General features: G+C 36.6%; 1 long non-coding RNA gene across 2 annotated transcripts in view; it reads right to left on the minus strand.

Annotated features, from left to right (window-relative positions):
• The window catches only part of LOC116662730, a 63371-nt gene extending 37483 nt beyond the window's left edge, over positions 1 to 25888 (minus strand). The window contains exons 1-2 of one of the 2 annotated variants that reach the window (XR_004318740.1): positions 25767 to 25888; positions 19168 to 19240 (exon numbers count right to left, since the gene is read on the minus strand). This is a non-coding gene — a long non-coding RNA (uncharacterized LOC116662730). Of the gene's footprint in view, positions 1 to 19163; positions 19241 to 25766 lie in introns of both variants that reach the window. The other variant, XR_004318741.1, reaches the window with a different exon arrangement.
• Between the last annotated feature and the right edge of the window lie 419 nt (positions 25889 to 26307).

The raw sequence follows: 26307 nt of genomic DNA on the forward strand, positions 1-26307 counted from the left end.
AGAAAGAAGAAAGAAAGAAAGAAAGAAAAAGACATAAAGGAAAGAGGATGTTTCTTTCCTACTTTCTACAGATGCTTTAAGTGAAAACAGGGCATATTTATTAGGAAGATAGAGATTTCTAAAGCAGCTACTACTTGCTAATTTAAAATACAATGCAGTTATGTATATAATGTAAGTAATAAAAATACTGTATATTACTTTATTTTACATACTAGAATAAGAATCAGCAAGCTTTTTCTGTAAAGGGACAGATGTCAAATATTTTAGACTTTGTGGGTTATAATGTATTGGTTGCAACTAATCAACTGTGCTGTCATAGCACAAAAGCAGTCATGTAAGCAAATAAACATGTCAGTGTTCCAATAAAACTTTATTTGCAAAAGAGAATTGGCCAGCCCATGGGACATAGTTTGCCAATTCTTGGTACAGACTATAAAATAATTTGACTTTATTGGAAAACACATAATTTAACATATAATATAATAATTATTTTTTAATCAGGAAATATCATTTTAAATGGATAATATTGAATCATGTATAATTACTATGAAGAAATGGAAATTATCCCATTCTAGAAAGCATTCAGACTCATCATTATTATATACTCTTCTGAGTCTAGGTTATTTTCTCCCTCAGTGGTAGAGTCAATTAAATCCAAAGCCATTTCTTTAAAAGTAAGTAAGCAAATAAATAAATAAATAAATGGGCTGTTTTATTGAAGAGGTCTCTTTTTCAAACATTTAAATTAATTATGTGATCTAATTAGCAAACTACATAGCTAACAGTTAAAGGCATTTCTAGTTTTTAATGGTCTGTTTACCACTCTCATTTGGTTTTCTTCATTTTAAATGGAATAAATTAATTAAAAAGAGCTCAATGGACTGAATACCAACAAGAAACACATCTGTGTTGGTCACACAACACAGTTTAATTACCAGCACAACTTAGTTTCACATTCGTTACTTAACAGTCCTCAGTTCTCATGGCACATTCACTGAATTGCTTGTCTTTCTTAGGAGCCCTGAAGTGTCTCTCAAACAATACAAAGTAAGATTACATATGCAAAAACCTCCAATATTCACTTTCAAAGTATTAAATGAAAGAAATTGACCCCTTCTTGAAAATATATAAGAATATGTCTCATGAAACTTTCATAGATCATGGAAACACTAGTTTTGCAGAATATCGGACAGATGTGATATTCTTATCATTCGTTCCTGCAAGTGTAGGATACTCCTAGAGAACTCCAACCCCTTCCCATACCTTCAAAACCCATATTAAGGGGACAGAAATAATCTGTATTGTAGCTTGGGGAAAACTATCATAATAAGTCATTCATGTATATATATATATATATATATATATATATATATATATATATATATATACACACACACACACACACACACACATATATGCACACACTTAATTTCTTACTTATTGGATCTTCCCTATTAGGAAGGGAGAGTAAACTCATTTTAAATATTCTATCTGGTTCCAAACTGTTTTCAGAGGGGATTCTGAAACATATTATTTGTCATCTTCCTTGGATGGAGGAATGCTTGCATCATCTAGACTAGATTTCCTTGGGTGAAAAAGTTGAAAGTCAGTTGAAGACTGATCTTTCCTGCTTTGGAGAGGAATTTTACAGAATAAGAATGGAGCCTACTAGCATGGATAATGGGTTTAGAGTGCATCACCACTTTTTTCCCCTGTAAATGGCTTCCAATAAAGCCCATCTATTTTAGAACATTACACTTTCAAAACAAAAAGTCTTAGTTTTCTCATACCTCTCACTAAAACTTCATATATCATATATGTATAAGAATTCTTATTTTTTTTCCCAACATACAAAGAGGAGAAGATTCAGACTTTCTTATTTTTAGTTCTCTGTGTTATTTTCTTTTTGGAAATTACCAACAAATAATCACTGGTAACCATCACCCATCTATGTTACCCAAATTCATGACTTGAGGACTCTGAGAGTTTCCAGCTCCTGCTGGGTAGCTCTAATCACAAAGTCACTTGGCAACTCATGATTGTATATTCTGACTCTGTCAGGTCTCAGTAGTGTGTCAGAAGCTGCTTTATTAGTGGTGTGTACTTCCCTGCTGCAGATGGCATGACCTTGCTCCAGGACACTAGGGATTTTCATTGCAAGTCTCCCTTTGGAGTTTGCCAGAAACATCATGATGTCTTTTTGTTTTGCTTTAAACCAGATACCTTTAGAACCATGGGATCTACCTGAGCACATGTCCTTATGGCAAGGACTGCTTGTTGTAGCCATTTAAGTATCTTTCTCTCTGCCCCACTTACAACTAGAGACCTTCCACGCCATTTAATAAATGGGTTGGAGTAATGTCCCTAAATGTGGACTTGAAAAAGTCTACCAACTTGGGCTTCTGTTTTAGTGGAGGGAGAGACAAAGTTCAATAACTTTTCCTTGACTTTAGAAGGGCTACCCCAGGTTGCCCTAGACACCTGGAGTCCTTAAAATAACACCAACGTAGTAGGCTCTTGGATGTTTTTGAGTTCATTTTTCATCCTCTGGAGTGCATATTTCTTATCAAAGCATCCTGAATTGATATTACTCGCTATCAGTTCTAATTGACATGACGTCTTCAACACTGTGGACCAATGAGGATTCTGAAGAATAGCCAGATGGACCAAGGTCGTTTGGACTATCTATTGTGACCAAGAAAGAGTAGGAAATTTAACAGAATCCTGGAGCAAGACTATGGATAAATACAACATTTTTACTTGTGAATTGTTTCTAATCCTATTTTCCAAGGACTTTTTGAAAAATAATGCATTCACTGTATCAACAGCCACACCAGAGGTTGTGTTAATCCAGTTTAGTAAGGACACCACATCTGACACAGCATCTGTGATTTGGTATGCTACTTAATTAAATTTGTGGTTGTAGTTACTCCAGTTGTGAGGCACATGGGGTCGGGAGGCTAAGGAGATAGGGAGCTGATTAGCCCCTAAGGAGGGCAAGCATTATCTTGTAAGACACCTGACACATCTGAGGGCTTCTGGAGGGTCTTGAAGGAAGGAAGATAGAGTCAGGTTGTCTTTCAATAAGGGAGGAGGGGGATATTTGTTCAGTCTTAGTGGGTTCAGGGAAATCTGGAAGTTCTAAGATTCAGAGCCCCATTTTTTTCTTATCAGAGCCTTTACTTGGGCACAGACTTGATGAGCTGATCAATCATCTTTGAAGTTCTGCTATTCTTGTCATTAGGTTATAAGCCTGGTCTTTAAATTGGTCATTGATCAGGCTATTAAGGATATGTGCTTTTAAAACACTGCCAGGGAGACCCTCTGACATCCACTGTCTTTCTGAATTTGTGTCTGATCTCCTTGCACCTGTCATTTTTACTTTTGAAGTCATGAGCAAAAGTCACTCAGTGTCACAGTCATTGTGATTACTATTTCCCCATGCCTCTCAAACACCCAATATATTGCTCAAGCCAGTGCATTCCTTCCACCTGCATCCTATTTCAGTTCACCAGGAATGAAAAATTTTTTTGTTTTACTTCCATGGTATTCCAGGAAATGGTGATACTCTGATTCTCCAACTACTTTCAGTGATGTCCGCATTGTCACACAGCCAGTGGGAGGTTTAACTCCGGACTCATTCTTAGGGACTGCTTCCTAGGGTCATTCCTTGAACAAACTGTCTTAGATTAGATTTTCTAGAAGCAAAGTCTAAAACAGAAATTTGAGTGCATACACTCTTTAGGAAAAAGAATTCATGACAGTGAAAGAAGCAATGGAAAGGAAGGCAAATGGCTGAGCAAGGATGCATCTCAGGTAAAGTCTAATACTGACCTGATCAATGGGGCACCCTTTTTTTTTTTTAATGGCAATACTGGGGATTGAGCCCAGGACCCTGTGTGTGCTAAGCATGTGCTCCGCCACTAAGCCATACCCACTCTCCAGTAGGAAGCTCTTGGGCAAAAACCATGAGTTGCCTAACCTTGAGACAAGGGGATCAAGCTTTGTATCCTCATAACAGTAAGTCTTCACAATGGGCTATCTCCTGTGGTAAACAGTGGAACATAAGCTTCTTGCCAGGCAGCACCCATGGGGAAAGGGGAATGAGCATTATGAGAGGTATAATCAACCCTTCTAGCAACTGGGAAATGTGTACACTAGCTTGTGAAGGGGATCCAAGTGGGACACCGAATGCACCTACTACTCTTTAACAAAAAAAAAAAAAAAAGAAAAGAGAGAGAAAGAGATAGAGAAAGAGAAAAAGTACCATTGTTTGCACTTATTCTGATTCCAGCAGAATTTTTCCTGCTTTACTGTATGTATGTACATGAAAAATGCTTCTAATTTTATAAATTTACTCACATCCTGACAGAAGAGATAAAAGAACGGCACTGTATTTTTCAATAAATACTTACAAAGCACCTGCCTTGTGACAGCATCGTATGTTGATTCTGTCACACTGCACACATGTGTATAGCAGGAGTAGTAGACATCTTTACAAGTTCTTATGCATCACCAAAATATTATCCAAAGTAAGTTTGCAGCTTGTAACTACAGTGACCCAAAGCTGAAAATATTCTATGAAATAATATTTATTGTATCTCTGTAGCACAAAACTGGAAACATTTGGTCATGCCATCAATGAAATGTACTTTGCAGATGATGTACATGACAAAATACATAATTGTTTACGTAAACAAAATCAGCTTCCTAGTATGTCTCTCAGACTGGGTCCAGGAGAAAACTATTCAGATCTGGGTGTGCTGAAAATGATCAACATGGATGATTGCAAGGCAGTCAACACTTAAGATTATTATAGTGCAATCTAGAAAGCATATGTCAAAAGAAATAGAAATATCCTGAACATCGTAAGAGATAATGGATTGCCATTAGAGTAGAAATTTAACTATATTAGCCAACATTATGCTATGGATTTAAGCTAAGGAAAAAAATTGACAGAGCATTCATTTTTGTGTGTAAAAAAAGTGTTATGTCAGTCAGAGTTATGCTATGGTAATACATTATTCTAAAAACCTCAGAGGCTCGAACAACAAAGGATTGACTCTTTTGTGTGCAAGGCAATGAATGTGGATCAACGAGGATGACTTTGTTCTCTGTGGTCACTCAGGTTGACAAAGGATTCATCATCATATTATGATGCTGAACAAACACAGGGTTTCTATTCAGAATAATAGAACAGAGCAAGGAAGACCATACTTTCGCTTTGAAGTGCTTTGTCTGAAAATTGACAAGGGTCACCTTCAGTAACATCCTTTTTTAACCCATCTGTTAACCCTCATATCCCCAAATAAATAGTAAAACATACAGAAAAGCATATTTTAGAAACAGGTGGAAAGCTGAATACCAATTAAATAACTGATGATATTAAGGCATTTTTTTTTTAGGCATAAACACTTTTTTTAATTGAAGTACAGTCAGTTACAATGTGTCAATTTCTGGTGTACAGCACAATGTCTCAGTCATGCATATACATACATATATTTGTTTTCATATTCTTTTTCATAAAAAGCTATTGCAAGTTATTGAATATAGTTCCCTGTGCTATACAGAAGGGGGTGGAAAGGAATAAATTTGGGAGTTTGCGATTTGCATACATTAGCCAGTATATATAAAAACAGATTAGAAAAACAAATTTCTTCAGTATAACCACCTTCTGGTTATGTTTAAAACATATTATGATATAAAAAAAAACTCATGATCTAGAAATTTTCTGGAACTAAAAGCTAAATTAAAAATCTAAGAATTTGCATTTGATTTGAGTCATCAGATAGATTGGTTAACAAAGTTATTCAGAATGTCTCTGCTTTCTCAATGAGCTGAGTCTAGATTTGAATTTATACTTATTTATTTTTAATTGAAGTATAGTTGATTTACAATACTGTGTTAAATTCAGGTGTACAGCATAGTGATTTGTTTCTGTTTTTTTGCAAATTCTAGGATGTGAGGGCAATCTGGCTGTGACATCTGTCACCCCGTGTTGATGTGCAGTGTTGATCACCAGTGTTGATGTCATCTCCTGATCCTGCTGACTAGGCGGATGTCCCGTTCCTCTGTCCTCTGTCCTGTCCCTGTACCTTTCCAGATAGAGGAGGACCTTTCTTCGGTCAAGGGTACACGAAGAGTTGCGTTCCTCTGCTAGAACTTCCAAAGAAGCTCTTAGCCTAGATTTTAAACCTCATTCATATTCCATAATTTATTCTTAGCAGCTTCAGTTTTCAAATATCCCTTGCTGTACATAAACATCATACATCAAAATTTTAATTGCTAATAATTTCAGAAAGAAGTCAAAAGTTTTCACTGATTTCCTAAATTAAAAATCTTATGCAAAAGGTGTTATGCAATTTTATCTACATATGTTGGAGATACTCCTTCTGTCTGTGAACTTCTTTAGTCTTATTTATCTTATCACAAAGAAATGCTGACAGTAGGCAATCAATATAATTGATGCATGAAGTATAGTATCTTATGACTGATAAATGAATGATTCCAAAAAAAAATAATGAATAAGTGGTGTTTACAGAATGTCCTCACTTGACTGCCATGAAACAGGACTTCTTAATAGTTATATTAAATGTAAGTTTTTCTTCTCCACACCTCCACTCCTCTCCACCTCCACCCTGTGATTAGAGAAGCCAGAAATTTAATTTAAAGATTACTGCAAGAAATACAATTTATTCATAATAAATTGATGCAATAAATTGATTCAGAAATTTTGAAGAACAACAGAACTTCTTGGTCTTTCCATGCACACTAAAGAATTAATAACGAATTATTCAGTCAGTCACATTTGAGAATGATTTTTTAAGAAGAATGAAGATTATACTCTTGTATTAAAAACTGTGAAAGATATTGAGATGTCACAGGGTTGCCAAACCTTAAATGACCTTTCTAAAACATATTTTAATGCCAAAGGCATGTGATGGAAAATAAATTTCTTTTTTAAGAGATAAATTTTAGATATTTATTATAATATTACAAAATAACCTATTGGCATAATTTTGCAAAACCACTAATGCTCTCTTTATCATGACCAAGTTGTTGTGTCTAAGTTTTTCAACCACAAGTGACTAAAGCATCAAACAAAACATAAGCCAATGATATCTTTTTTTTCTCAATTTACTTTGATCAGTCTTGAATTTAATTATTCAGGACTATTCAGAAGCAAATAATAACATAAGTTTGTGGGTAAAAAGCGGAACCATGAGTTCTATTGTTTAATGTTACCAATTGTTTCAGATATGAAAAAACATAAACACAAATACCAAACTGTCTTAATACCAAATGCTACATTTGTCTTTTATTCAAATTAATGAAGTAAACACCAGACATTTTCCTTTAGAAGTTATGTAATTTTCACTAAGCTTCATAATATTCAACCACATGAAATGTTTCTTTCATAAATTCAATTGACATGCTTTTCTTGGTTCAATCAGAGAAGTCTAATTTCAGTAACTCAAAAGACACTATCTTAATTACACAGATTAAAATGACAGGTGTCCCTAAACAAAAAAAGCCCTAAGGGGTTGATTTGGCACCATTTTTGTTCTGTCTGTCTGCAGAGGTGGAAAGAAACTGTCAGATTCTGTCTCTTAGACCAATTATTTAAGTGAACTGGTGATTGTAGTTTAATCAGAAAAATACTTTTTAAGAGAAGAAAATGACTGTACTTGACACTCTTAATAAGGACTTAAACAGGATTAACATATTGAAATCTTCATGTTTTCTGAAGAAGAAAATGGGGTTGGAGCAGCAGAAGGAAATTGGAAAGTTGGCAGAAATATTTCACCTCACCCTTAATAACAGGAATTAGAGGTATATGGAAATGCTGTCCAATGTTAATATTTTTTCACCTCAAAAATCAGGATTGAAACACTGAAGCTATTTTAAACACATAGCTATTCTCCACTATAGTCATTGAGGTTTTATATATGAAATCATAGTGATACTCAACAATAAACTTGAATCAAGCAATTTCTGGGGTGAAAAACGGAAAAAGACACTAGGTAATAAAGTACAGGTTAATATATGTTGAAACAAAATCAATCTTGGTATCACGTAATGAAAAATAACAGGATATGAGTGTATTAAAGCAATTAAAACAAACATAGAAATTGATAAAAATAATAATTATGGTAATTTAATTGAGAGGAAAAGAAAGTCATTGATTTCTGCCATTAATGCCAATATATTTCTTTGAATAATGGATCTTGAAATTCTAGCAATATATAATAAGACTTGGTTAATAATGTGACTTTTTTTCAAATTTACAGTACTACCATATACAAGAACAGATATCTTCAAGAAACTAATGATACAGAAGGAAGTTAAAAATTTAAAAATTGGAGCCCCACTCCCTTCCATTTAAAACTGCAACGAATTTTGTTATAATATTCACCAACCTGCATACAATCTCATATATTTAGTCTTCAAGGCCTTTAAAATATACATTAATTATGTATGACAAATTTTATATTTTATACTTTCTGTCTATATCTAGTTATAGTATTACGGTAAGTCTGTCTTAGATAGTCTTAAAATCAGCTCCAACATTTTAACAGTAATTTGCATTTAAATGTGCCCTTTATATAGGGAAAATCAGCCCGAGAGGAGATCATTTGTACTATTCTTCAAGGAGCAAAATCTCCATGGAACTAAGCATTATAGTGACACCAAAAATTAAGACTAAACCATGAGAACATGGCGCAAGGCCACAATGCAGAATGAATATTTGCACATTGGTAACATTGAGGAAACCAATTTTATTAGAAAATCTTTGCTAGGAAAAAATTCTGCACAAGAATGGGTTGTAAAGGTCCGGCTTTTGCTGGGAAGAGCTGTTCGAAGAGGCCAAGAAGAGCTAAACAAGTTATTTAAATAGGAGAGTATTACAAAGAAAAGTAGTGAGCAGAATAGCCAACCCCAAATTGCTGCCCTTGGAAACATTGGAGGTAGAGAGATGCGATCAGATACTGCTTTCGTTATCTCCCTGAGAACTAATAAAAACCTAATCTAGGGAGCTAATAGAGAAAGAGAGAATTCTCAGCCGATGTTACACAGGAAGTAGAAATATCTACCTGAATCCGAAGCATCTCCTCAATCCAGTGCAAATGATCCTTCCCACGAAATAATCTCTTGTTTCAAGTATTCTCACAGAGTGCTTGTGTTAGTGGGAGCTCACTTGGTTTCTTTGTTCACAAGCAACAGAATTCTAAATATCAAAAACTGAACTCATTGATAATGCTTAGGATAGTTTACAGAATCAGGGTGGTGAGTCATGCTTCCTGACACTAGTGCGGCTGCCTATAACAGATCTTTTTTCTTTTTTTTTCCCCAGAAGCAGGAAGGAAAGCTGGATGAGACCCAGGAAGGAAAATAAGCGGATGAGACCATGATTCATGAATGGAGGAGGCTGTACATCCCCTGCCAAGGCTCCTCAAGGAAGGAAGAGGATAAACAGGGAGAAGGATGGTCTGTTGGGCAAAGTAACGCATCTCAAGAGATGGAAAAGTTCAAGATTGCCAAATGCCCCAAAGTGATCCAGCAACTCGGCACTACTTTATTTGTTTCTTCTCTCTCACTAGTGAAAGTTTGCACCAAGGGGTGTTAATATCACCCACACTATCAGGTTCTCAATCCCAGTCCCTCTGGCTGCCACCAGGAAAGCCACACGTCACACCCCATGGATTCTTCTGAGCCCAGACTGGATGGAACAAGCACAGCCAACATGGCACAGTAGGGTCAGGCTGAGGTCCCAGCATTAGTGCAATTCCCACTTCAACAGGAACAGTGCAGACCAGCCTCACTCCCAGGGAGGCAGAGTCAAGCACAGAATAAGAAGATGGATGTTGATAACTGAAGTCTTGGCCATGGCAAGGGCAAGAGGCAAGGCCAAGAGAAGTTGGGGGTAGGCTTAAATCGGGTCAAATACAGATGAGATGACATCTAAGGTTTTTACCAGTTTTAGGATTCTAGAGCCATATGGGTCTCTTCGTATGAAATCCCAGAGCACCCAATAATTAATCAATTGAGATGATTCAATAATTACAGAAAAGTCTATTAGTTTTCCATTGGCACCATTCCAATGACTAGCAAGAGTTTATTATCCTTTTTTTCTTTCTGTAGCAATGTCTGAGTTCCATGAAATCAAGTCAAGAAGTGAAATATAGAATTGTGTGCTTAAAAAAAGATGTACTACAGAGGCAAATCTGGCCTCAGTCCTGAATTCCATAGACAGTCCCTTATTGCTAACAGCTGTGCTGGTTTGGGCTCACACAGCAGCCCCACATCCTCCTATATATGGAGTAGCTGACACATAGCGATGACTTCCTTGGATCTGCTAGATACATTTGTACATAAAGGTGAGTGATTGCACTCCTTCTGCAAAAAAAAAAAAAAAAAGTACTATGTTTAAACAAATGAGATTTTTGATAATATTTTTAGTTTTGTAATCTTGTCCTAAACCATCTTTATGGCTACAGGAAAATCCTCAATTCTAAGGAATCCCAAAAAGCTAGTTCATTTAAAAATTAAGCAGTGAGAACAGAAGTAAATCGATTAAATATGGTTGATACACTCCCTGTTCCCTTGGTTGCTCTTGGTGATATGCACAAATATAATTATATAATTTATGTAATAAGCCATGCTTCGTGTCAGGGAAAGGACAACATGACTACTGAAGGCTCCCACACCTGTTTGCTTAACTCAGTTCTTCCTAGATGAAAAGAGGTGGAAAAAAATAGCTCTGTTTGGGGATCTCTGTGAATTGCACCCCTGAGTTGTGCAGTGCACAACCTGGATGGACTTTCAGTCAGTCTTGGGAAGAAAGCACACCAGTCCCCGTGGTCAACCTTATTTCTGTGATAGAGGTGAACGTTATCCAGAAAAAGCTGAATGATTTGTCCCTTAAAAAGGGAGAGAGTAGAAAATAGCCCAGGTCTTCTGATTCTTGCTCCAGCATTATCTTGTTTTGAAACCCTCAGAGATGAGGAAATTTAATGAAGCATCACACATTAATACGACGTGCAGTAGGGATTAGCACAAATTAGTAAGTGACTTGCCGGGAGGATATAGCTCAGTGGTAGAGTGTGTGCTTAGCATGCATCAGGTCCTGGGTTCAATCCCCAGTACCACCTAAACAAATAAATAAACCTAATTACTACCCCCCAAAAAACAGTGACTAACATATGACTTTGGACAACAAATTATCCTCTTTCAGGCTACAGTACATACTCAGTCCAGCCACCGCCAGGCACCAGGCATCCTCCTTCACCTCAGAGGGAAAACTTTTAAGAAGAAGGCATATTTTGTGTTTATTTTTCAACAATCTTTTTGCTCTATTGTAATTTTATGTCCCTGAGCCTTGAGGTGGTAGTGCAGATTGGAGTGTTTTGTTGATGTCAGGATTTCAAGTCGATCTGAATTACAGGAATATGAAAGAATTAACAAAACATTGGGCAGAAGAAAAACAAAAGCTAGAAGGCAATTCAGTCCAATTTGATCAGTAAAATGACCCTTTCATTAAAGTATTCAGCACAGGAGAGCTGGAAACCAGGAATACCAATAATCATCAGAAAAGAAGTAAAAGAGCTATTAGTAATTTCAAGCCATAATAGATCAAATGCTCATTTATTACCTGGCTTGGGGCTAAGTGCTTTACATACATTATTTCAGTCAGTCCTTTGGAGAAACCTGTGAGCTAGAAACCGTTACCCCTCCTTAATAAATGAGAAACTAAAGCAAAAGTTGTGGGCGTGTGTGTGGTGGGGGTTGGGGTGGGGGAAATGGGGAAATCATTTCAATTCAATCTATCTTTATTGCGTATCTACCATTATATAGTAATTTTATGTTTATTGTTGTGTGGGACAAAGATAAATGAGACATAGTTCCCAGCTGGAGTGATTTGCAGTCTAGAGGATTAGAGAGGCATGCACATAATTATAGGACTGTGGACATAATTTATTCACATTCTCACAGTCTTCCTTTATTATGGAAAATGGATGATCTGAATACAAAAACCAAATGAACTGTAGTCATACCTGATGATGGCTAAAAGAATAAGTAAAATTGATGAACCCATTAAAGACAAGTCTTAGAGAAAATTCCACTGGTGCTTCAAATAAAAGCATATTAATAATTCCCTTCTAGTCTCCCCCACACACATAAAGAAAAGAAATGAAAACAAAAAGGTAAAATTAAGATGCTATTTTTTTCAGTCATCTCCCATTCCATTACCCAGGCAAAGTTATTAAACAAATGGAAAGCAGACATAAACGGGGATTTTAGAATGTATTAGCTTTAGAAAAGCCAGTTTAGTCACCATATTGCCATATCACATATCCTCTAAAAGGTGTGGGCGTGAAGCTGATGACTGATTATGATCACGAGCAACCTTGTTTGAGTGACTTGACCCTCTAAATCTCAACGAGGAGACCAAGGAGGAAAATGACCCCAGGCTGAACTCCATATTCTATTAGGACATTTAGAGCCTCATGACTTTCCAGCTTAGAGCTGCATCTATCTGAGGGATATCTAGGAAATCTTGGCATCGTGGGCTCAGGGCACTTACAACTCCTTGACAGTCGGATAAGAGCCTGTCCAATGTGAATTGATCACCAGCCGTCCAAACAATCTTGTTCTATTATCTCATTGCTTTTGATATTTACAGAGGGTGATACAACTTAATAAGATTTTAAATTGGATTATTTTAAAGCTGTTGAGTATTTTGGGAAAAAGCAAAGCATTTTTGTTAAAAAATGGGGAACACAGAAATGGGATTGTGATATGACTTTTGAATAGCGGGATAGTTTTCCCTTGAGGAAAGAAAAAAATGGCAGACTTGCTAATTGCTTCAGTTAATGCTACCTGTCTCAGCTACACTTTCTATTCAACTAATTTGAATAATTAGAGTATATATGCTTTATTTACATAATCTTATTAATAATTGAGTAAGTGAAGTTTTTTATAGTTAAGAGCAAGTAGCAGAGATGACAGTTACTATTTTAGAACAGTAGTTCTCCAAGTGTGCCTCCTGGGCTAGAGATACCAGCATCACCTGGCAATTTGTTAGAAATTACCAGATCCTACCCCAGGCCTACTGTTTCAGAAACTCTGGGGGTGAAGTTAGCAATCTGCTTTAACAAGCCCTACAGGTGGTTTAGATATGTGCTAAATTTGGGGAACCACGATTAATGCTTTCAAACACCAGAAAGGGTAAACCAATTTGTGTAACTGGCTTGCAAAAAACAATTAAATGATTTAGCCATTGGCTTCCTGGAACTTCAGGCCCCAGTTAAAAGCATTCATATTCACATTTTGTCCATCTCTATGCTGTTCAAATAAATTATGTTTGCTCGTGAAACATAACTGTAGGCTGAATTTGACCCACTGACCCTTAGTGTGCAACTTTGGTTTTAAAGACCAAGGTATTTAGCAACTCAATTTTAGAAAAGGTTTACAGTATTAAGACGGATTTGCCACAATTTATAAGAAAGCAAATATTTTTCTTGTAGCTTACCATCCTGACACCCACCTTAGAAGCTTATCCCACATCTCAAAAGTTTTGAAGTTGTTGACACCCAACTGATATTTCAACTGGTTGCCTAGTCTGATGATGATAAAGAAAGAGAGGAAACTTTGGCTCCCAGAGATCTATGACCATAGCCATGTGTGCAGTTGGTCCAATCAGGATGGGCTATATAATTTAAAGAGGTTAGTGGAAAAATTTTAAAATGAAGAAAAACATGTGTGCTCTATTGTCCAAATTTCACTTATAAAACACAAGTTCAAGAAAAAAATCATTAAGAATTTCAAGATGATGACTGCAGAACAGAGATTATTGAGCAGGGAGCCTTGTGTGACAGCACAGATTGTGCACCTGTGGATCCTGGATCCAATGGTGTCTCTTTTACCTCCTGTGGTTGTCATTTGCCTCTATTACCTGGAAGTGAATAGGCAAAATCTAGGGGAAAATTGTAGGAAGAGAAAATGAAACAGATCAATTTTATACTATGGGACATGTGATGCAGTTGGTTGAAGCTTCAAAAGGATTCCAAAAATAATAGCGAACATTAAACACATAAGATAATTGATCTTAGCATTTACTTCCAACAAGACTTTGCTCTTAGTATATTTATATGTGGACTGTCTTAAGTTGAAAATTTTGTAATGACAGAACATTCTTATTCTGAATTATTTCTGTGACATGATTGACAGTAACCTATCATGCATTATACTGATAATGGTATTTGATAACCAAATTTTCCAAGTGAATAAATTAAAAAATTTGGAAGCTTATACAAACTTGTTCAGGTCATGTGGATGCTGCAAACATCACTGATGGAGTCAATGCATCTTCCAGATTTCCTAAATTATTCCCAGAATATAGCTCCTGGGAAGAAAACAGTCAACAGACCACCTCAGATTTAGGCAGAATAGATGCCCACTTACTTGTGTAGGGATTTAGAGGAACACATTCCAAAGTCTTCCTTTCACCATAATGTGAAATGTAGCTTTGCATTTTGCCTGGAATTTCTTTCCTTGTAGAACCACTAACTTGATCAAGGCATTGCATTTTCAACAAACACAAGCTCCTGACTTCATACTGTGTCAGGGCTAAACATTACTCCAGAATTGAGCAAACTACAGATTTCACAAGAGCATCTCCTTACTCTTAGAACAAGATCCAAACATCTTATGATGGTTTAGGGTCATTTTTAAAAGTATGCTCCTCCCTACCTTTCCATCCCATTTCACATTATTCTACCATTTGTGGATTGTTTCCTGGACACACTGTTCTGGAACAGGTGGAGCTGTGTTCTCCCCTGACTCTTTACCCAACTGGCTTTTATTTGACCTTCAAGCCTAAGCAGAAAAACATCTCAGAGAGGCCTTCTATGATTTTCCTATAAAATATGCTAATATTAATATTCCACTAATATCCACTGTCTGTACCAACCATAATCACTCTCCATGATTATGATCTTCATGGCTACATTCTTCTTGACAATTATTGCAATCAGTAGTTCTGTCTCATTTTTATTTGGTTATTTATTTAGATTAACTACTTATCCTCTCTCGAATATAACACCTTTAAGACCAGGACCTACGGTCTTGTATATCTCCATATCTTTAATGCCTATAAGTGTCTGGCCCAGAGTAGACAATGACTATATAGTGACAAGTGTTCAGTGAAATATAGAAAAAAAGGATATCTGAGTGGTTCCTTGGAAAAGGAGTCAGTGAAAGAAGATGGGGGATGGGAAATCATGGAAAGAAAAACTGGAAAGAAGGAGACTAGATGAGGACCCTCCATACGAAGGTCCTGGAGCAGGAATGGGGGAGTAGGCAGAAGCTGGGACCTCAGGAAAGAAGAAACACGAGAAAGGAAAATTGAGAAGGAACTAAAATACTTGATTCTACTCACGATATTTTCGTAGGTGTAGTTTTATTAAAATCTAACAATATTTATGAGAAAGCAGTCTCAAATACTGTCTCATTCTAAAATTGCTCACAATTTACCTTCTCAAGAATATATGCAAAGTAAGCAACACTCTATTTTGAAGACTGGAAAATTAAAAATCTGATGTGTTGAGTTAAGTTCGAAAATCAACAACACAACTGGGTTTTAACGGAGGCTCACACACAGATTTAGAAAGCACTAGCAGTTTGGGCTTACAGTTATTTTCCAGAAAATACTTGGTCAGGGTTAAATTTTACAAGTGAAAACCATTCTTCATCGACCTCCTTTACACTCAATTATGACTTTTTTTAAAGTGCTTTGAGAAGAAATTTTCCTTGTTTAGTCACAACTTGGAGGAATTTTATTTTTAGTTTTGACCTAAATCAAATAATGTGGAACCATTGCATTTTTTTTTCAAGTGGAAGGGGGAAGGGAGCAATAATTTTCCCTATTTTAAGAAACCTGAACTCTATTTGCACTCAGAAAAACAACACTCTCAATAACCTGAACATGCAAACTTCAAAACTTGGCAACGTGAGAGTCTGATTAAGGAAAAAAGCAACCAAAGCCAAATCCAGTGAAAAACAGTCTCATAGTTTTCAAGTCACCCAGATTTAACTAGAATGTCTTGACATGAGAGGGAACACAATTTCCTCCATTAAAAAAATGTTATCTCCATTTATGATGGTTCAGTGAATGGTAATGAAGCTAGAAGATTTGGTTCAGGGTACCATAAAGATGACTATATAAGTCAGAACTAGTGAAGGTGCCTGATAGCACTCACCAAAAGCCAGTCTTTAATTACCTTCTCCATCATCCTTCCTCATGAGTAATAGGTGACAATCCAGACACCGTTATGAATTTATCTTGAATCCTACAGTCTGAGTTCAACTATCAGAATCTTAGAATTATCACTACATTGATTGGCATTGGGGAAAACCTACTCAAAATTTCATGTTCTTTATTTTAGGGTTGGAACATGTTTCAGGAGTCAGTGACTGATTTTTTTTTTAATTCCTCTTTGTTTTGATAGTCAGCATATAAGTTAATACTCTACATACACAACTGGAAGTAGCCAAAGAGTGAAGATAACTTATAGTCACATACCATGAGAGTTCCCCCCTCAGTAACTGAGAATAGAAGAGAGCACTGCAATTTGTGAAACCAAATTGAATAGTTTTTAAGAAACATCTTATAATCAGTGTGAGAGAATTTTCATCTCCTGGTTGATTGTAGACTTACTTGTGAATCTCAATATGTTCATTCCAGGCCATTATGATAATAAAATTGTTAAGAACTCAGACTTTAGCATGAAATAAATGGAGTTTCAGTCTTAACTCTGACACTTACTTGCTATGTGAATTTGGGCAGATTACTCTAGAAGCCTAGATTTCTTCATCTGAAAATTGGAATGATAAAAATCCATAGATCCTAAAATTCTGAAAAATAATAGTCAATGTTATGGAGAGCTTAACATAGGTTCTAGAATTGGATAGAATATTTATATATTGATGGTGATAGCAGTAAAAAGTGATGGATGTAGTATTGCTGATGGTAGCAGCAGCAATGGTAGTAAGAGAAAAACATTGTATATCAAGAACATAATATGTAATGTAATTACAGAATAATCTAGATTTTCTTCAGAGATGAACTATATAAAAATATCTCTTATTATGGACTATTTCAGCCATATCATTTGACTGGAGTAAATTATACATTTAAAAGACATTTTAGGTGTTTTTGTGTATCCTGGTCTGTTGACTATAAGCGTGTTGCTTTTCTGCTTCATAAGGAAGAGTTCCATACCATATTCTGTTAGCAAAATAGTTTCAAAGAAAAAGGACAAGAAATAGGTCAAAGAAGCCTTTCCTCCTATAAAAGATGTAAGGATGACGAAAACAGAGTCCCTACTATCAAGGGAAGTTCAATCCATAGAGTACAGGATGATAAAGAAATACAGACACAATGAAAAAGTGCAAATCAGTATGTGTCTTAAAAGAGAAACACAAAATGCAGCAGGGTTGAAAGGAGAAAAAGATAGTTAATTGGTGGAGTCAAGAAAGAATTCATGAAGTAGAGTGTGAGGTGCATTTTGAAAGTCTGAGCAAGGAAAGTGTCAGCATGTTGGGAGACAAACCCCCATGGGTCTCTTACATTTCTGCATGTCTTGTGGGCACTGGCTGCTTTTGTTCTAGATTGTTCTCTCCAAGAGTTAAGCATGCAAACAGCTTTGGGAGATATAGTCTCCCCCAATGGAAAAAAAAAAAGCAGGTTTGATTGTTTTCCAGTAAAATAAAATAATGTCTCCCACTGAGGTAAGTGTCAGACAGGTTTGCCTGCAGCCCACTGTAAAAGATTTGGGTGTCCCAAACTTGGAGTTTTTCAGGTATGGCGCAAATCTACTGTTTACACAGCAAACAAAACTTAATCCTAAGTAGAACACTTTGTGTAAAAGTAATCAAGATAAATCTTGTCTTATAACATATAAGATTATATCTGGTATAGGAACAAATGGGAATTTAAAGAACGAGTTTTCATCACTTAGAGCGCTGTATAAATATCTAGTTCCATTATTTTCTTTATACATTCCAATCATTTGGCCTTAAGTGATTTTTAATATCAGTGATAAATAAGTAAAATGTACTTTGAAGACATCATTTTATACTAAAAGTTACTTAAAATCCTTTTTCAAATTATATTTGCTGAAAGAACAAATCTGTAAACTAGAATTGTGTGTGGTAAAACAAATACTTATTTGGTAAAACAAAAAACAGAAAACAGAAATATATTATATTATAATCAGACACTAATTTAGCCTTGGTAAATATTTAATTGTGTTCTGAGTCTAAAATCAAAGTTTTCTAGAACTAACAGAGATGGATGACAGACATTTCAATTTAACAGTGTCAGAAGGGGGCTTTGGTAGAAGTCCAACAAGGGAGGCAGGAAAGGGGGAATGAATGTAATAAAAGGGGGGAGGTCTTTGAAAAATCTGTCTCCCCCAGTTTACGTGGTTCTCTGAGCATTTAGTTACTAGAGGAACCTGTCAGATACACTGACATCTCACTCTTGAGATTAGAAAACAATAGCAAAGACATTATGCCAGCATCTCCCAAAGTTCTGATTTCCCAAGATATCTTAATCACAATCTCCTTAATGATTGGTGCTTTTTATTGTCAGTCTTTTTTAAACCATATGTTTTCAGCATGACTCTGAGACTCTGTGTCCACGGAAGTCTTGGGGGAAATTTGAAGGAAGTTCAAATATCCTTTCTACATTGTCTGGTAAGGCAGTCAGCCAAGAGTCACAAAACCTAAGTAGTGACTACAACTGTCTATAACTGCAGTCTCCAATTTCTTCAGAAAATAATCTTTTCATTTTCAGTCAACAAAACTAAGACCATGAAGAAGTTCAAGATGACTGCATAGGAAGATTCTGAACTCACCTCCTGTCGTAGACACAACAAATACACAGTTACATATGAAACAAATTTCTCTAAAAAAAAACAAAAACCACAACTTGAGAACTAGCTGAACACTTGCTCCACATCTAAGGATATGGAGGCTACACAGAGACGTGTCGGAGAGACAGAGACACACTCTTACCAAAACTCTGACCCCCTCACCATCCCCACCCACCATGTAGCAACTCACAATCTGGAGAAATGTCAAAAATATGTACATACATACATAAAATGGAGCTTCTATCAGTCACCTGAATCCTTGGGTCCTTCACCGGAGAGACAAGCCCCAAAATGTCTGGCTTTGAAAAACAAAAATGGGTCTTATGTTAGGGAGAAATATGAGCCTATAGAGAATGAAGATTCTGCTTTTAAAGGGCTCACACAGAGAGCCATTTGTCCCTGGGCCCAGCACAAAAAGCGGCAGTTTGAAAAGAACCTAGACAGGAAACACTGAAAGATGCCATTTTTATGGGTTTCCTCAACCTTGCTGGCACTGGTGCTGGTGGGCGTCATTTTTGCCTTCTCACTCTAACCTGATAATAATGTCAGGTGAGCAGCCCCCAACCCCTGCCCATATCCACCTGCATGTAACATTAACAGATGCAGAGGGCAAACAACCCCATGTCCTCATGCCACTTGTGTGACCCCACCAGAACCAAAAGGCAAGGAGCCTTGTCCCACCCATGTCACTCACACAATCCCACCAGAGCCAACAGGCACAGGCAATCTAGATAGGGGACATGCTCTTGAGTGCCAAGATCGGGACAATGGCAGGATTGCATTTCTGGACCTTATGAGGCTGAAATAAGTGGAGAGGTAGTTTGAGAGACAACCAAGAGCTACAGCAAGTTTAAATGATAAATTCCATCTCCTACACAGGGCTACTCCTCTAAGACAGGAAGAGATGGTTGTTTTACATAATACACAAAACACAGAGTCAAACAAAATGAGGAAACAAGAAAATGTCCTAAATGAAGAAACAAGATAAAACCACAGAAAAGCAAAATCTTAACAAAATGGAGATGATTAATTTATCTGATAAAGAGTTCAAAATAATGGTCATAAAGATGCTCACAAAACCCAGGAGAGGAAAAGGATGAACACAGTGAGAAATTAAACAAAGAAACAGAATATATAATAAAGTTCCAAACAGAACTCACAGAGATAATATAGTAACTGAACTGAGTGAAAAACACATTAGAGGGAATCCACAGGAGACTAGATGACACAGAAAAATGGATCAGTTACCTAGAAGACAGGGTAGTGGAAATCACCCTAATACATCAACAAAAAAAAAAGATTTTTTTAAATGAGGGTAGTTTAAAAGACCTGTGGGACAACACCAAGCATACGAATATCTGCATTATATGAGCTCCAGAAGGAAAAGAAAGAGACAAAGGGACAGAAAGCATATTTGAAGAACTGATGGCTGAAAACTTCCATAACCTGGGGAAAGAAACAGACATCCAGCCTCAGGAAGCACAGTGTGTCCCAAACAAGATAAACCCAAAGAAATCCACACCAAAGTACAGTATAGTTAAAATGTCAAATTTTAAAAATAAACAGAGAATCTTAAAAGAACCAAGAGAAAAAGAACTAGTTATGTACAAAGGAACCCCCCTAAGACCATTAGCTGATTTCTCAGCTGCTACTTTGCAGGCCAGAAGGGAGTGGCACGATAACAAATTAATGAAAGCTTCCAGCCAAGAATGCTCCACCTTGCAAGGTCATTACCCAGAATTGAAGGAGAGAGAAAGTGTTTCTCCAAAAACAAAAGCTCAAGGAGTTCATCACCACTACACCAACCTGACAAAAAATTTTAAAGGGACTTCTTTAGGTTGAAAAGAAAAGACCAGAGCTATAAATGAGGGAAAAAAAAAAAACCTCACTGGTAAAGGCAAATCTATAGTAGAAGTAGTGGTTCAACCACTTTGAAAACCACTCATGAAGGTCCAAAGACAAGAGTAGTAAAACCTACTGTAACTATAATAATTAGTTAAGGGGTACACAAAATTAAAGAGATGTAAAATAGGACATAAAAAATAAAACATGGGGGAGGGGAGTTAAAATGTAGAGCAAAATAAATTTTTTGTTCACTTTAGGTGGCTTTAGTATCCCATTTCCTGTGCCAGGAATGTTCTTTCTTCCGAGAGCCCTCATGGGTCACTCCCTCACTTCGTCCTGGTCTTTAAACATCACCTTATCAGAGAGGCCTTCCTTGATAATCACAAATATGAGACAGCACCTGAACTGTTCCTTTAACTTTCCCTTTACCCATTTATTTGTTTTACTTTTGTCTATGGTTCTTACACCATCAGACAATATTTATTCATGACTTTGTTTACTGCCCATCTCCTCACCCCACATCAGAAAGTAAGCATTGTGATATCATGGATTTTGTTTTATTTACTAACTTCTAGCAAACCCTAGAGAAGTGCCAGGCACAGGGATACCTGAAAAGGTTCTACTGAAATGAATTAGGAATGAATATATAATTTAAGCAAGATTTAAAGAAACAACATTGTAGGATACTTATTTAAGTGATTTCTACTCAGAACTTTCATTTTTTGAAAATTGCCCCTTTCCTTTCTATTTCACCTAACTCTTTAAGCCCAAACAGATGGTCCCTATGAGTGCTCATATGTCCAATTAGTTCCCTAGCTCTTGTCTATAATAGCTCTTCCTAGTGATCATTATCTGACCCAAGATGGGCAGTCTCTGTCTCCAAGATTCCACACCTGGACGCAGTTGATTGATCAGGAGTGGATGTCACTCCTGAGTTAGAATATTTAGGAAAGATAGTACATAGAGTTTGTCCCTCCTTATGTGATTAAAGTTGAGGCTCCAGAACTGTTGGCTGACCTGTTTTATGCAGAAACCTGGTCACTGTGTAAACACAATGAAGTCAAAGACCTAAAAACACATAATACAAAACGGTGGGCTCTTAAGTCAAAATCCAGAATCCTGATTTCCTGAGTAGTGCCTCAAGCAGTAAAAATAGTTCTCAACAAATTCAGGGAAGAAATAAATTAGCACTTAATTCTTGAGCTGAAAAATATTAAAGCATGACTTCATCTTTAATAATGCTTCCAATATTTGTCTCTTTAGAGGTAAGAGCAATGTATCTATTTTAACATGGGTGTGATTTTTCTACGACGTTGCCATTAGTTATAGCTCCAGGTCAAAAGAATTAGTTCTATATTCTCTATGGGAATATCAAAGTTGAGTATTTTATTGTTGTTGGGAAAAGAACTTTGAAACAGCATCTGATGTAACCAACTAAATGCAAACATAGTGAAGGAGATTTCATTTCATAGTGATCAAGTTATTCATGGAATTTTATTTAATCATACCCTGACTTAACAGCTAAAAGAAGTGGATAAAAATGACCATTATCCTTACTTGGTAATAAGACAGTAATAATATCAGTGATCTATAGCCTAGTGACCAACCCCTGGAGGGATGAAACTGTAACTCATTTTTAAATGAGAATTTACAAAACCAAAATGGACAGTATAATTCTAAAAATCATCTTGCCTAACACAGCAGAGAGAGATGTCTCAATGCAAAAAATTTCCACTTCGTAACTTTGTCAGAGCTAATCCATTATGTTATAGCCACTGTCAGCATTATCTTCTTCTTCTTATTTTTATCCATTCTATTTTCCTTCATAGGTGTTGAAACTACATTAATATGTGTCCATTATCTCTAACCATTACCTGCGTTTGAATAACAGTCACTCTCCCTTTCCAACTCTTATATACGTTGTCTAATGGGGTGAATGGTTTGTCCTCTCCATTTCTGTGTGTTGAAGTCCTAGCTTCTAGTAGCCCAGCATGTGGCCTTATTTGGATAGAGGATCTTTATAGAAGTAATTAATTTAAAATGAGGTCATTAAGTTGGGCTTTAATCCAATATGACTGATATCCTTATAAGAAGAGGAAATTTAGACATAGAAATGTACAGAGGGAAGCTCCAGGGAAGACCCAGGGGGAAGACAGCCATCTACAAGCCAAGGAGAGAGGCTCTCAAAAGGAATCAGCCCCACCAAACCTTGATCGCAGGCTGCTGGCCTCCATAACTGCTTGTTGTTGCTTTCTGTTATTTAAGCCACTCAGTATGTGGTACTTTGTTATGGCAGTCCCTGGCCAAGTGATACACATGAGGAGTCGTCTCCTTATCCTTCAAGTCTCAGCATCTCAGCTCCCTCTCCTAAGCTTCACGTTCATAGATTTAACCAAGTGTCTTTCCATCTCTATGACACCCATGGCCGAAAACCATTTGAGTGAACCCATCCATTGCTCTCAGGTCAAGATACAGACCCTTTCATATTATATTGCAAATACTCCATCACCTGGCCCCTGTCTACATATTTAGTGTTGCTATGTACCACATTCCATTCCTCTTGACCACCATGTTCTAGCAGTACCAAACTACTATACTTCCATTCCACAAATTTTCTTTCTTCTTGTGCTTCCAAGTTTTGACTCATGCTGTTTCTTCTGCTATGAATCCCTTCCACCCCATCTCCCTACCCTCTTACATCTTTATCTGACTGAATTTTAATAACCATTTGGTCTCAGCTTATACAACTTCCTCTTGGAAGGCTTTCCCTGATGCTTATTGACTAGCTTACATATCTACTATTGTCATAGCACCAAAGAAGTTTTCCTTCCAGTAGCACTAGGTACTTGCTTTTGTATGTTGAAAGATGAAAAGCTCTTTGTATCCAGGGATGTGTTTGATCATGGTGTTTCTACAACCTAGAATGATACTAGGCAAGCAGCATGTAATAGACACTCAAATTCTAAAGCACGCACACCTTTGTAAAGCCCTACCATACTATTCCAGGCTCTAATATTCTGAATCCATTGTATTTTAAATAGTACCATATTTATGTACTTTAGGTCAAAAATTTGTACGGTGTCTCCCTGTTCATATGACCCTGTCAGTCAAACATTTAGTTTACACACAGAACTCTACTTAACAGTTTTATGATAAAATAGTGTCTCACATTTTTCATGTTTTGTTGCACAGTTCCAGTATAGTCCTCGGTGTATTGTAAGCATTCATGATGATCATTAATAAAGAGTGGGGAAAAAAAAACAACCCCACAAAGAAAAGTAAATCTCTGCCTTGGTATGAGGGCTGAAAGTGCTTTGGATTGATGTCTGTTTAGATCCATTCTAACAAAACTGGAAACCACATATCAGAGATCAAACCAATCGCAAGTAACTTAACTGCTTATCAAACAAATGTCACACTCTTAAAGAAACACAAAAGATTCCAGGCCCTCAACAATCTAATTTCTCAATATCCAATCAAAAAAGTACTAAATATTCCAAGAAGCAGGGAAATATTATCGTGACTAGGAGAAAAATCAATCCATATAAACTTGGATGCAGAAATATCTGTAACAACCATGTTTTCTAGTTTCCATACTTGATGCTTTGACGTTGGGGGGTGAGGGGGCCATGCCTTGCTGACCCTGAAGGGATTGCTCCTCCCAGGGTCAGCCAACTCCTAAAGATTGTAAAGGACTCATCTGGAAACACGCCTTTCAAATGTAAACTAACAAATCCTGAGTCCATACCCTAATCAACCCCTTTTTTCAGGCTCTCCCACTCAGGGCCATTACCCCTGCCCTAATCACCCCAGGGCCAGGAACCAGACAATTAGAGACAACCTTATGCACCAAAACTCACTTAAATTATTCAAACTAGCCAATCCCAAACCTTTTTACACCACCTCTCCTATTCCTTCCTACAAAAACCGCAATAAAGGTGTCCACATTTTCTCCTTGCTCTCTCTGTCTCCTGACTGACCCTGTGTGGCCTTTCACGAGATGGTACATCCCCTTTTTTCGAAACTGTGAGCATAGTAAACTATCTTTGCAATGGCAGTAGTCTCCCAATCTGCTGGCCTTGCCATAGCTAAATAATAATAGAACTTATATCTTAAGACAATGTCAGAGATGACATAATTAGAAGTCAAGCATGTCAAGACACCCTTTATAACTATATTCCATTACTCCATTATTTAAAGAAGAGCATAAACATAACTGAGATGGAGGAAAGAAGAGGAGAAAAGCAGAGATTTAAGAAGTGGAAATAGTAATAGAACCTACCCAAAATGAAATACAGAGAGAAAAGTCTAATAAAAAAAACCGAATGACTTAGTGACTTCTGGAACAATATTAAGTGGTTTAACATCTGTGTAATGGAAACCCCTGAAAGAGGAGGGAGCCAGGAAAATATTTAAAGAAATTATGGCCACTTTTTTCTAAATTTGACTGAAAATTATCAAGCCACATTTCCAAGAATCTCTGCAAACACCAAGCAGGATAAACATACATGCATGCAGGGAAAAGAAAGAAGATACTGCTGTGCAAACCTGAAGACTTTTCTCTGCATGCATGCATATATGTATCCTGCACAGAAAAAGGAAAAAAAGAAAAGAAAGAAAGAAAGGGAAAGAAAAGAAGGAAGGAAGGAAGGAAGGAAGGAAGGAAGGAAGGAAGGAAGGAAGGAAGGAAGGAAGTAGGAAGGAAGGAAGGAAGGAGGAAGGAAGGAAAGAAACAGAAAACCATTGAGTCTTGTCATCAAATTACTAATAAAATCAATAAATGATAAATCTTAAAAGTACCCAGAGATAAAAGACATATTACCTTCAAATGAATAAACATAAAAAAAATTGCATACTTTCAACAAATACTAATAAAGACTGAGAACAGCATCTTTAACATCTAGAAAGTAAAAGACTGTCAACTTAGAATTCTATATACAGTCTTCCATATTCATGAAAGTCGGGCCCCCTAATACTTACCTGGAAGAGATCCTTTGACTTCTAGGTAAACAGAGAGAGAAAATAGAGGAAAAGTAAAGAAGAAATTTGAGAGCAGATAAGCCACTAACTTCCAAACAATGATTTCATAGAGTAGTTCCCCAGTCTTTTGTATCATTACATAATTTACTTAAGAAATGGGTGGAGCTCTTGTACTAGAACTGTGTTTACACCCTCAACTGACAGGCTGAAGCATCAGCTCCAGCACTGTGCTGGACGATCCCGACTGACCACTATTTTGTATATCATTGGTTTTCGTTAGTTGTCAAGGTGTCATAAAGCAACTAGCTGGAAAATAACACAGCACAAAATTCAATAAAGACACCAGGCAAATGTTTGGTCAGCAAGTCAAGTGACCTTGACCACATATCATAATATAATTATTTCTTAGCAAGAAATAAAGCAGTCAGATTGAAAAGTTACTGTACATTCCATTTCTCTCAAAACTGTTTTTAAAATAAAGCCTATGTGTTATTTATATTACATATCCATAACATAATGTCTCTGCAAACGTAAGTTAATT

Source organism: Camelus ferus, chromosome 1, assembly GCF_009834535.1.
Source record: "Camelus ferus isolate YT-003-E chromosome 1, BCGSAC_Cfer_1.0, whole genome shotgun sequence".
Taxonomy (NCBI): Eukaryota; Metazoa; Chordata; class Mammalia; order Artiodactyla; family Camelidae; genus Camelus; species Camelus ferus.